We start from the raw sequence: 12,981 nt of genomic DNA on the forward strand, positions 1-12,981 counted from the left end.
GATCTAGCACTCGAGTCGTGTTGAATAAGGACTTGCATGATGCTCTGGTCATCTCAGCAGTTTTCTTTGTATTGGTGTATTTCTGTCTAACTCTGCATGGCACCGCAGACACCCTCGTTAGACCCTGGGCTGAAAATCTGCAGAGAAATGTTTAAGAAGCTGTATGTTTCTGCAAAGGAATTTTACGAAGCAGATTGGGTTCATTCCTGCCTTGTTGTATGACACACATTGCTGCTGCTTATCTCGGAAAGTCATCTGTGATTTACACAGTAGCTGAACATTCAAGATCAGTGCTGATGTACGCAGTGCACCAGAAAGCAGGATTGAGCCTTTGGTGTTGCATGCATGAAAGCTGCATTGTGCAGCTTATTGTGTAAGGAATCTGCATGCTAAAGTTCCCAGGGATACAGAGACTAAGTCCTCAGTGTGTCTGCTCAAATAAATGACTAGGTGGAGCTGTTTTCCTATGAATATTACCCTTATGCCTCCCATGCAGAAGTAATTTACACATAAAATAAATCCCAAGTTAATGGTAATGTTCCTTACTTTTTCTGTTATGCCTAGATATTGCAGCATGCCTAATACATATAGTAACTTCACTAAATGAGCTTGCAGCTTCTGCAACTTCAAAACAAAAGCTGCTTGGAGCTGGTCCAAAGACCCTTGAAATTGATGGAAAGATTCCTATTTACTTCAGTGGGGTTTGGATCAGTCCTGAAGCGTTTAGCAGAGTTCCTTTTCCGAGTTTGTTGGCATTAGCATTAAAAGGACCCTTTCAGACTAACAATCTTGTAAGATGTCCTTTGCTGTGGTGACAATTATTTTATCCAAGCAGAAATAATTTTGGAAGCTGAATTAATCATCAGCCATTCGTTCTGTTTTACTCTTCGCATTTTACTCAGTTTGCAGTGCAAGATGAGAGCGGTCAGTGTCTCTCTGGGTCTCCTGCACTAGCACCAAGTTGTCACGCGTGGGGTTACAACACCATCCAGGGGAGTGGTTAAATCCAGAAATAGTTTTTCACTGAAATCTTTAAAAATGGTGGGAACAGTTTAATATTAAAGGACAATAACAAAACCCTTTACTCTTAGGATTTTGGCTCTAACTTACCCAAACGCTGCTTTAAACCTGATTTGTGTGTGTTAATGCATTGTGAAAAGCTCACATTGGACACTTGCAGCTTTTGCCTTACCCAACATCTTGTCTAATGCATATTGCTTTGCATTGCTAAGATCTGCAAGATACCAGCACCAGCAAGATGCCGTATCTGAGGTCCAGCTACTGAGGCCATATTAGGTTTGGCTGGAAACTTGCTGTTGTATGTTTACCTACCAGTTTTTTGTTTTGTTTTTTTTCAAAATGTGAGACATATTTATAAGAGATACTGATTTATAAACTATACTGGTGTTCTGCTTTAGGCACAGGCCCGGTTTTATGTTAACTCACCAGTTAGATAGGACTGCTGTCCATCAAATATTCTTCCTTACCCAGCCCATCACGCCTCCACTCTCATCTACTTTGCCCCTCTTTATCTAGCTAGTACAGGTAACGATAGCAGTGTAGATGGGGCGGTATGGGCAACCAGTGTACAACACAAGAATGGCCCTACTGGATCAGACCAAAGGTCCATCTACCCCAGTATCCTGTCTTCCAACAGTGCCAGGTGCCCCAGAGGGAATGAACAGAACAGGTAATCAAGTGATCCGTCCCCTGTCGCTCATTCCCCGCTTCCCAAGTCAGCTGGGATCCTGGGTACGTACTTGGGTTGCTGACCCGTGTTGAAGCCCATGCTGCCATGGCTACACTGCTATAGTTACCAGTGCTAGCTAGATGGAAGTTAGCCTGGGTATGCCTGTCTGTGCTATGGTCACACCTTCAAGTGCAGTGTAGGCATACCCTCCTTCTTTCCTATGGCAAGAGTGGAACCGTGAAAGCAACGGCATGACCGCAGCTGCATCTTAAGGTCTCTTCTCCAGCCCAGAGCAGAGTAGGTAGCCATGTGAATGGCCATGACACCTCCAGGGTGAGCATGGATGGGACAGTCATCCGTGATGTGTCTGACAGCTGGCACCACGCCACAGTCACAGTTCGGCGATTTCCTCACTTTCCATCTATGGAGTAAGTATGCGCATCTTCCACGTTGGGTGCAGATACGGTTTAGAGCTGTCCATACGCGCCGTGGGGAGGAGAAGCCCGACACTTGCATAGTTGGGTTGTCAATGAGATTTTTGTTTGGTATCTCGGCAGCTGCCCAGGTTTCAGGCCATCTTCTGCGAATATCCTTATCTTCTGCAAGGAGGGCTGTGGTGTGAGACCAGAAGGGTTTTCTTGATTTTAGTCAGTGGTGAGGGGAGTGTTTTAGATCAGTGGTGCTCAACTAGGGTCCCCAGAGGTCTGCGAGCAGGGTTCAGGGGGGCTGCCAAACAGGGCCAGCATTAGACTCCCTGGGGCCCAGGGAAGAAGGCTGAAGCCCCACCGCATGGAGCTGAAGTCTGGGACCCTGAGCCCCACCACCCGGGGCTGAAGCCAAAGCCTGAGCAATGTAGCTTTGTGGGGGACCCTGTGGCATGGGGCCCCAGGCAGTTGCCCTGCTTGCTAACCCCTAACTGGTCTTGGCTTTTATATGCAGAAAACCAGTTATTGTGGCACAGGAATGTTGGAGGGGGCTCAGAAAGAAAAAGGTTGAGACCCCCTGTTTTAGGTCATGGTGGAGCGGTAGTGTGGTATTTTCCATGATCTCTATGTGCTCTCTGACATACCCTAATGGTCATTGAACTCTGCCTCTGGAACACTGAGTTCCAGACTCAAGGGCTCTACATTTCTTCCCCCTGCTCCAAAGTGCAAGTTTGCTGGGTTAGTGAATTCTCAAAGTACCCAGTGGCCACATGGAGTGAGTCGAGTCACTGACCTACTTCCATAATGAACTGAAAAGACATTGGTAACCCACTTTCCTGCCTAGCTCCGGAGCAGGTAGGAGGCTTGATGAAGACACTGCCTCCCTTCTAGTTTCTTTCTGAGGGAGTAAGTTCTGCCCTCTAGGGACTCTCAGCATTTCTGGGAATAACAGGAGATGCAGCACGAAAGCTGATTTTAATTTGCTATTTTATGCTACAGCTTTTTAAGGCCGCTGCAAGCCATTCTTCATTCTCCCCCTGAGCTCTGATGTCCTGCTTCCCTTACACTCCTTATTCCCCCTGCTTGCTGTCAAGATCTCGTGTGACTGCGGGTACGTCTATACCCAGCCGCTAGTTCGGCGGCTGGCAATCGAACTTCTGGGTTCGACTTATCGCGTCTTGTCTGGACGCGATAAGTCGAACCCGGAAGTGCTCGCCGTCGACTGCGGTACTCCAGCTAGACAAGAGGAGTACCGCGGAGTCGACGGGGGAGCCTGCCTGCCGCGTGAGGACCAAGGTAAGATCGAACTAAGGTACTTCGAACTTCAGCTACGTTATTCACATAGCTGAAGTTGCGTACCTTAGTTCGATTTGGGGGGTTAGTGTAGACCAAGCCTGCCACCATTCCTCCAGCTGAAGACGACTGGGTGGGGCTCTCATTGGTGCCACTCTTAAACTGTCCAGAGAGGTTGCTGTAGAGGACCCCATGGGGATGTGCTCAGTCCTGAAGCCTGGAAGCGAGCCAAGGCTTAACCATCTCTGAAGATTTTCTTGTTTCCGTTATAATAACGGCATCTGTAAGCGTCCCATCTTACTGCTGTGTTGCTGTCCCTTCAATAAATGCAGTGTCAAGGCTGGGTCAGGAAGCCCTGCTTTTCGTCCTGTACAGTTATGCAGAATGATGCTCAACCATTTTTACTTTCTCCCTGGAAGTCCTGGCGGCAGCATACAGTAGCATTAATAGCACGTCTTTAGCACAAAGCCATCGGGTGATATGTATAGGGGACACTTTCTATTTATGTGGGAACTGGTGGAGGAGTCTGGAAGGACTCAAGCCCCGAGACTCTTCTGTTCAGAGCCCCCTCAGTGTCCCCCCGTCCCCCCCCCAAGCTCCTATATAGTCCTGTGTATGTTTATTCATGTTAAGGATTTTGCTCAGGCTAAAGTTGACCTTGAAACAAAATCGGTGGAGTCACCTGTTGAAGAAATTCCTACTTAAAATTTGTTACAACCTCTTGAATGAATTTTTACAGAAGCTTTTTTGAGGCCATATTTTCCTTTCCACCACAGAGCCGCCAGCCTGTCAAGCGCTTGAAGTCCCAGTGCATTTGCTGGAGTAAATTGTGGCTTAAAACTGCACAGTGCCACTTACACAGCATGAATGCAGGGCAGCCTGTTCCTGTTGCCATGAAGTTTCCTCTTCAGAATGTTACAAACTGAGCAACACGTCCTGATTTGTAATTTTGAGAAGATATTTTTAGTAGCCCAGCTTGATAAAATGGACACCTTGCTTGAAAGCCATTTCCACCGTCTGTTCCTCCCTCCCGTTTTATACACAGAGGCTCCTGCGTGGGCTGGTACAAAGGACACATTGTACGGCCACCCCAGTGAAAGCGAGACATGCTTTGAGTGAATCCCTTTATAGAATGTAGGCTGCACCTGGAGCATCTGGAGCCTTCAGATCATTTTAAAACTTGCTGTCTGGTGCTTTCAGCTTACAAATTCCTGATCCAGAAACCTCTGCTTTATTGCAGCCTTTGTGCAAAATAACAAGCTCTTGCGTTGTGAACTTGGAGTTTTAAGCTAAACTGTTTATTTCCTCTCAAGCACTCACACCTGTATTTTCTGCCACTTGGAAATCTATGGTAGCAGGATTTGGGGAGTCGGGGTGGGTTGGGAGAGAGAATCAGCCTATCTTGTATCTCAGGGTTTCCCTGACCTAGCCCTGTGTTCTGAGGCCTACTGGCTACCTACCCCTCCTTATGTGCAATCCCAATGGTTCTACTCAGCTGATTGATGCAGGATATTGTCAGGGATCTCTGTTCGGGAATTCACTTTCCCTGCAGGTCCAAGAGAGCAAGACTGTTTGTTTGTTTTTGGGTTGTCACTTACTCAGGCCTTTGTGAGGCATTTGGATACCATGATGATAGTGACATTATAAGAACCTGAATAGAATTGGAGGGGTTGGATTTATTGAGTGGGAATGTGGAAGCCTGGAATAATGGTTTGAGATTTCTCTGGGTTTGGGTTTTTTATTTTATCTGTCCATCCCAAAGCTCTGGTGGTGCATATCTTATATTGCAGGTGTGCAATAGTGAAATTCAAGTCTGATATCTCTCTGGCAGGTCTTATTTTCATTTTTGCAGCCTATAATAGTGACTTAACCGAGTTCTGTGATGCACTAATAATAATTGCCATGTGTCAAAGCAGAAGATCTGTGCCTGAGGTCACGTGTAATGGTCTAGATATTGGTTGTGGGTAGAGCCTCTTTACAGAGGGGTTGCTGGAAAAGGCAACGGGTTTCTCACCTTCCCTTGTGGATTCCTTCCAACACATCTGTAAATTGAGATAAATTGAATGCTGAGGTCCTCCCGCTATGTTATGAATCTGAGGTTATTTTGAGCCCTCCAGGCCTGTTATGCACACTTAAAGTGAGTAAAATTAAATGCTGTTCATATTCTATTTGCCCTTGAGCCCTTGGTTTGACCTTGTCATTCACTTGGAGAAAAGTAGTGTGTTTGCTGGCTCTAAAAGCAATTGCTGCATCCTGCTTTTTTCCCCTCTCTAGCTGGAGCTGCTTTGGTTTGAATCACCAGCATCTGGCTGTAAGTTAAACATTAAGCTAATTATTCTGTAAACTAATTGTGCTGTTGGGTTCTGGAGCACAGAGCTTTAAGTTTTTTCTGGTGTGTTTTGCAGAACTGGCCTTTTCCTCCTGCCTATTCTCCAAACATCTTTCTTTCCAAACTCCAAAGCAGTAACCTTTTAAGAACATCAGAATGGCCATTATGGGTCAGACCAATGTTCCATCTAGCCCAGTATCTAGTTTTCCAGTAGTGGCCAGTGCCAGATGGTTCAGAGGGAATGAACAGAGAAATTTATTGAGTGATCCATCCCCTGTCATCCAATCCCAGCTTCTGGCAGTCAGGTTATGGGACACCCAGAGCATAGAGTTGCATCCCTAACCATTGTGCCTAATAGCCATCGATGGACCTATCCTTCATGAATGTATTTAATTCTTTTTTGAACCCAATTATACTTTTGGCCTTCACAACATCCCCTGGCAACAAGTTCCATGGTTGATTGTGCATTGTGTGAAGAAGTATTTCCTTATGTTTGTTTTATTGTGTGACTCCTGGTTTGTGTGTTATGTGAAGGGGTAAATAACACTTCCTTATTCACTTTCTCCACATCATTCATGATTTTATAGGTCACTATCCTATCCCCTGCCCCCTTAGTCATCTCTTTTCTAAGCTAAACAATCCAAGTCTTTGTAATCGCTTCTCATACGGAAGCTGCTCCATAGCCCTAAACCATTTTTGTTTTGATTGTTTTCCAATATGCATTACTTTGCATTTATCAGCACTGAATTTCATCTGCTATTTTGTTGCCCTGTCACCCAGTTTTGTGAGGTCCTTTTGTAACTCTTCGTCGTCAGCTTTGGACTTAACTGTCTTGAGTAATTTTGCGTCGTCTGCAAATTTAAGGTCTAGCGCCATGAAAGCGGGACAGTAGCCATCTTTGCAGAGGGCTTTGAGGCCCGAAAGGTAATCGGAGTGTCAAGTCGTAATAATCTGGTGGAGAGTTCTTAGTTAATCTTTAACGTTAACTCTTAAATTGGCAACCTTTATACACCTTGGAACGATCCTGTTCAAGGCACAGCCTTGGCAGCCTGAAGAGTCCGTGTGCATTGTGGCAGAATTTCCACTTGCTGTAATTAACAGTGAATATGATTTTCAGTGGAGAAGATCCTGCACGTGTCATGGCAAATGGAACTTGGGGGCAGAGCAACTGTTGGGGCTTACATGACAAGGAATGCCAAACAGCGTTGCCTAAATAAAGGGTTTTGGAAGCCATCAAGTGCTTTACATCTCTGGGGGCAAGGAGACATGCCCATACACATTGTAGTCTTGTTTGAAGTCTTGCTGTTCTAATCTGTCCCACTTGGAAGCATTATTCTTAGCAACTTACCAGAATGCCCTTCGTGTGGTCTGAAAGGCAGCTGGCCTTACTCTGTCTGACAGGCAACTAGTGTAGAGTAGCTGCCAGCAGGGTTGCTTAGTTTAGTACAAGTTAACCTCAGCATTGCTGAACTGGACACCAGCTGTAACCCGAGGGGAAGTCTCGGGTCTTTCTGCTTCACTTGCTTATTGGTGGGGATATTTTGTGCACTGTGCTTTGAGAACTGTGGTTTTTAACATGGTGATTTTATAACTTCCAAGGTGGTTTCAGTTTTGAAGCTAGTCTTGGGTTCTGAGTGGCTGTTTTCTGTCTGCTGTGCTTCCCCCACCTCCAGCCAGGTGTAGTCTCTGCCAATCCCTGATTGCAGCTGGAGGCTGAGCCTTTGCTGCCATCGTATCCGTTCCCTGCTAGTCTTCCACTCACTAGGTCCTTTTTAAAATGCAGCTCACAGCCCACCTCTGTTGCAGTTCCCCCGTACTGACACTTACGAGTCCCAGGGCCACCTGTATCTTCAGCCCCATCTACTCATGCCTAGTTGTAACACGTCCGTGTTCTGATGCTGTGCACTCTGAAATGGTTGTATCCTGATGCATTATGATGACACATTTAATTCCATGCACTGCTTCAGCTGATCACATTTGCCTATTTCATGTTCTTTTCAGGGAAGCTGAGAGTTGATGTATTTGAACTGTTACCATGCAAAAAATTCCCCCTCCTATTTTCATGCTTACTTCTACCAAGCCTGTTCTTTTAAATCAGATGCTTAATATTAAATATGGGAGTAGCCTGCAAAAGCAGAATTTTAACTTTTCTCCACATTCATGACCATGGACAGTTCTTCCCCCGTCACCGCTACCTTCTGCACTGTAGGTGCTGTAACAGCCCCGTTCTAGTAAGGGACTGTGTAGGTTGAATGTAGAACTACATTCTATTCAGTCTCAACCTCGCCTCCGTCTTTCTTATTTCAACCAAACTACCACTGAAGTCAACGAGTGGGTCTCCCAGAAAGAATAGGCAGCTAATTTGAATCAGGCCCTAAGCAAACTGGGCTGGTGAGGCTGATATGAATCTGATGCAGAGAACACTACTGAAAATTGTAATTTCAGTTACATTAGGGCTGTAAGAGGAGACTTTCTGATGAACCACAGCTGTAAACTTTCTTCTACTGTCTTTGAAATGGTATCCTGGCAGATCCTATGAGTTGAGCTGCAAGATCCCTGAGCTTTTCAGTGTAGATAGCGCACACCCCATATTTACAGACGTGGTATGTGTCTTCTGCCTAGAACTAAGGGAAATGTTCTTTGATCTAAACTGACTGTTGCAGAGGGAATGAGGGTAGCCTTCAGATGCTGGTTAAACAGAGCTCAGAGGCACTGTACTGGAGCCTGAACCAAAGTTTCTCTGGATGTAATGCTTCTGCTGAAGCACACTCAGGCCAGCCATCCCCGTTTCCCTGTACTCCTGAAAAATGCCCTGACCAGACTATAATGGGCAGAAGCCCCTGAGCCACAAGAGAGACAGTGCTGCTGTGAATCCCCCTAGCAGGTCAAACATGTTCATTTTGGATGCATTTCCCCAGAAATCTTAGATGCCAAAGATAAATGGAGTATAGCAGGGCTCCATATATTATTCATTTACAGTCTTTGGTATGAAAAAGTGAACAGGCACTTAAAGTCAGCTAGGAATAATGTTTAGAGCTTCCTGTCCTTTTTGAAATAAGAGCAGTGTTAGAGTTGTAGGTAAACCCTGTAATACCAAGAGTTTCCAATGTCGTTAATCACAATGGAAATGGTCTTGATTATCTGAAACCGCTGTCCCAGGTAATTTGATTCCTCTTCCCCACACACACTATTGCGTTTGGATAATCAAGGTGGTACTGGATTGGGTTTTCAGCCCTCTTCATGTATGTATTAACCCTTCCTAAAAATGTTGCGGTATTCTGTACAGAATCCTATGCTAATACTACTTCAGTGTGCATGGTTTTCTGTAGTGTGTTTCTAATGGTTTATGTTTATAAGGGTCATTAGACTGAACAGCTCTAGTGGCAAACTTAATCGCAGCTCACTGATATGCAGCACTGCATGGTAATGTGGATGTAGGTCCGTGCTACTGAACAGTAATACCAGTAGATGAGTGTGTCTTGCCGTTTAGTACTGGGAGCTCGACTATGTTAAGTGTGATAGGACTAGAGTGAATCATAGCGGGTGAAAATCTAAAGAGCTGTCATTGAATGAATCAATATAATCAGGTAATCACAATCAGGGCTTTGGAGTGGAGCCCAGAGCTGGAGCGCGGAGCAGCTCTGGAGCAGTGGAACGGCAGGTTTTTGCCTGGAGCTGGAGCAGATCCGGAGCACAGATCCCAAGCCCTGATCACAATGCTTATGTTTTGGGCTTAAAAAGTTCTCTGGTCATTGGGCCAAAACAAGAACAGGGCAAGATGAGTTTCCTCCTCAATGGCACTCACTTTATCTACCTCGGCAGTCTCCAAACAAAATTTTATGGTTTTCTCCAAAAAGATGCTGCACACAACACACCTGTCCACGTCAGGACATCATTTTTACAGTCTCTCTGATTAACTCTGTCCCTTTGTTTTTATAATGCCTCTGTATTGGCCTGTCTGTCCAGAGGCCATTAATCGTCTGATTAGTAAGTGATACCAAAAGGGCTCTGAGCCACCATTGCTTGTAAACCCTCAAGTTGCTCTTTATTTACGTGGCATTTACAGTCCAGTTAGTGTAAAAGTTCTAGCTGGCGTGAGCTAGGAACTTTAGCACCTACCAGATTTATATGCACTATAGAGATGAGGAGTCTGGTCCTCCTGACAAGGAAGCTTGAAAAGAGCAGTCTTTTTTTTGCCTTTTTTCCTTGCACCCCTTTTTCCTGAATTGTTGGTATCTCCCGTCATATTTTATGTGCTATCTCTGACCTCATTTTGACAGGTGATGAATTGCTTGTGTATGTTCATCTGAAAACAGCTGCCCTTAGCCCTCAGTAGCAAGCAGAATTCAGACATTTGTCATAGCCTTTTCATCCCAAGAAGTAGTTTCTGGGGGGGCACCAGCACAGCACACAGTTGCATTCTTGTCCAGAGGAGACTTAAAAATAACTCACCCCACGGTATAGTAATGCTGCCATACTCTAGAGTGCTGGGAGCCAAGCTTCCCCTAAGGGAAATACTCGTTTGACCAGGTTTGGTTTGAAAAGGTTCAGCCCTGAAATTATAGGAGCGCAGATGAATTATTAGTCTTGTGGTTATATGGTGGTGGATATTTCTGCCTTCCCGAAATTCCTGTGCAGTTTTGGTTGGATACACTACTCCCCTCCTAGACTTTTGTTTCATGTTGCTATGCGCTGATATATGGTTCCACCCCAGGGTTACTGCATTTCAGTGGTGGGTGAAGTGATTTGTGTATATGGGTCAAGATTTTCAAAAGTGGCTTTAATTTTGGGTGCCCAACTTGACGCACTTGAAAGGGGCCAGATTTTCAACCTGTATGCTCAGCGTTTCCTGAAAGTCAGGCCATTTTAAGGAGACTCCTACAGGACACTCAGAACCATAGTTCGTTAAAACAGCTAAGGATTCTGTTGGCTGGAAGATCATTGTTCCCTCATGCAGTAGTGCTCCAGGAACACCATGGGGCTGTGACACTTTCCCCAGATTGGTCCATAAGTAATTTAAGGAGACTTTAAAATCTAGAAATAGGACTAGCTTTCTGCAGCACAACCCTGACCCCCTCTCCCTCCCCCTTTGTGCCACATTGGCACCTGTGGCGTTTGGAATTTGTCGTTTTTCATGTTCAAAGCATTTTGCTGCACAGTAACTAGTGGGGTTTTCTCTGCACTCAATTCATGTGGTAATTATTGGTTTTAAGAGTTCAGCTGGACACTAAAATGGCTGTTGAAGGAAGTTTATTTTCAGGCTGCTTGTCAAAGCAGCTGCTGATGGTGTTTAAACGGCCTATGGGTAACTCACCTTACTGAGTGACGCTTTCTTCCTGGCAGCTTTCCTGGTGGGGGCAGTTCATCCTAATTAAAGCTGGTTTCATTTAGAGCAAATAAAGCCAAGTTGGTTGGAAGAGGGATTGGTTGGCAGAGATGGGGAGGGTGAAGCAGGCACCACTTCTCCATCCTGTTTGCCCTCTCGTGCCTCCCTGGACTGTTGCCAAGGGGATTGGGATTAAAGGTAAAATGCAGAGCCTTCGGGGTTCTATCACTCAGGGCTGTGTGGCTTTGGCACAGTAGTTTGCTGGTCGTTGTAAAGACTGAGGTTAAAGATTTGTATAGCAAACTCAGAGCAGGCCAATAATCAGCTGTTGACTCTGGCAGCTTGAATGCAGAAGCAGAGTACCTCTGCATCTAAGGATAAAGGAGATGTCCCAACCCCTCAACCTTTGAAAGGAAGGGAATGGAAGAAGGGGAAGGATTTTTGTGACAATCCCAAAATTATTTTACAGGGGCCCTGAGGGAGAGGTGCACGATCTAACCCGGCAACCCTAGTCTGCAGCTGTACCTTCACTTAGTTCAGCATGCAATGATTCAGACTTGTGGCTGTGGTAAAGTGACACTGAATTTGGCAGTTCCATGCTTACCTGCTTCTGGTGCGATTTCAAGCCATATCCGCTCCCTTCACTGACGGGGTTTTTCTCCTGTCAACCGCTCTGGGTAATCCTGCCCACATGAGGGAACAGCCTGGTGTTGGCCCATGCGTAGCTGAGGGGCTGCTAAATAGCCGAGGAGGTATGGGGCACTTGGGCTTTTCCCCTTTGTTTCCTTACATTGGATTTTTCTTAACTTGAAAACGGGGAGCCTGATCTCTAATGTGCCTTTTGGGAAGCTCAGTCTGAGCTTCTGGGAGCTGTCCTCTACCATACAGCTCTCCAACCGCCACCAAAGCAGTGCCAGTCAAAGACCGACAGCAGAGTATGGTGTGCCAATGGGACATGGCCTCCGTAGGATAAAGTGCTGAAATATGAAAGCCCCTTCCTTTCCTGAGAGCTCTGTTAGGAATAACACAAATCAAGGATTTTTTTTCCAGCTGACCAAGCTGCCCTCCTGCCACTAGCAAACATTCACTCATCTTTAACCTCGTTTTGTTTCCTTTAACCAAATTTTCCACCAGCGGTAGGTAGCACTCTGTGAAAGAGCCAAGCTTTGAAGCTGGTCTCGACTGCCCCTTTGGTCAAGGGAGGTTACTGCCAGTTGGAGCCTCGGTCATTCTTGGATTTACTCTGATTTCACAGCTGTGCTCAGAGTTTCTCATCTATGGAAATCCTTCTAAAGTATTTAAAGGAACTTGCTCAGATTTAAAATCCTCTTGTGTTGCAAGTAACATTCTAAATTATTGAAACTGGGGCTGTAACGTTTTCAAAATGTGGTAGGTGCTTCATGGAACAAATGAAGGGCACCCGTACCCTAGCTGAAGAGCTTGCAGCCCAGTGCACTCTTAGGTTGGGCAATGGAGAGAGACAGGTCTGTTTCTTTTCTGTTTACAGTGAGTTTCTAACACTGTTGTTGTACGTGCAAACCTTACCGGTGATCTAAGAGAACATCCACGCACACTTTTATGGAAACAGTTCTGTTGGTCTTCAGGTTTTGTGGCTGCTTGTTTTTCAGTTAAACCTACATATGGGGCCAGATTTGACATAGATTATTAATTGGTGATTTTGTGATGGTCAAGGATGCCCTGTCCATTAATTCAAAGGAGGGACCACTGAAAAATCCCTTCTTAATACAGAGCAATCACATACTGGTAGTTATTAGAGGTGCACTTTACTTTCTGTACACTAGCACGTAAATATGAATCCTGTCATTACTCTACCATTCATAGAATACACAAAGATAAACAGAATTAGCAGCTAATGCAGCTTGAGGATGCATTTAATTTTCCGTTTCATTTGTCAAAA

At 45.3% G+C, this 12,981-nt stretch overlaps 1 protein-coding gene across 1 annotated transcript in view; it reads left to right on the plus strand.

Annotated features, from left to right (window-relative positions):
• The window catches only part of LOC128826156 (ATPase family AAA domain-containing protein 3-like), a 65,876-nt gene that overhangs the window by 10,335 nt on the left and 42,560 nt on the right, over positions 1 to 12,981 (plus strand). The gene's annotated exons all lie outside the window — the stretch shown is intronic.

This window comes from Malaclemys terrapin, chromosome 19 (assembly GCF_027887155.1).
Source record: "Malaclemys terrapin pileata isolate rMalTer1 chromosome 19, rMalTer1.hap1, whole genome shotgun sequence".
In the NCBI taxonomy this organism is placed as follows: Eukaryota; Metazoa; Chordata; order Testudines; family Emydidae; genus Malaclemys; species Malaclemys terrapin.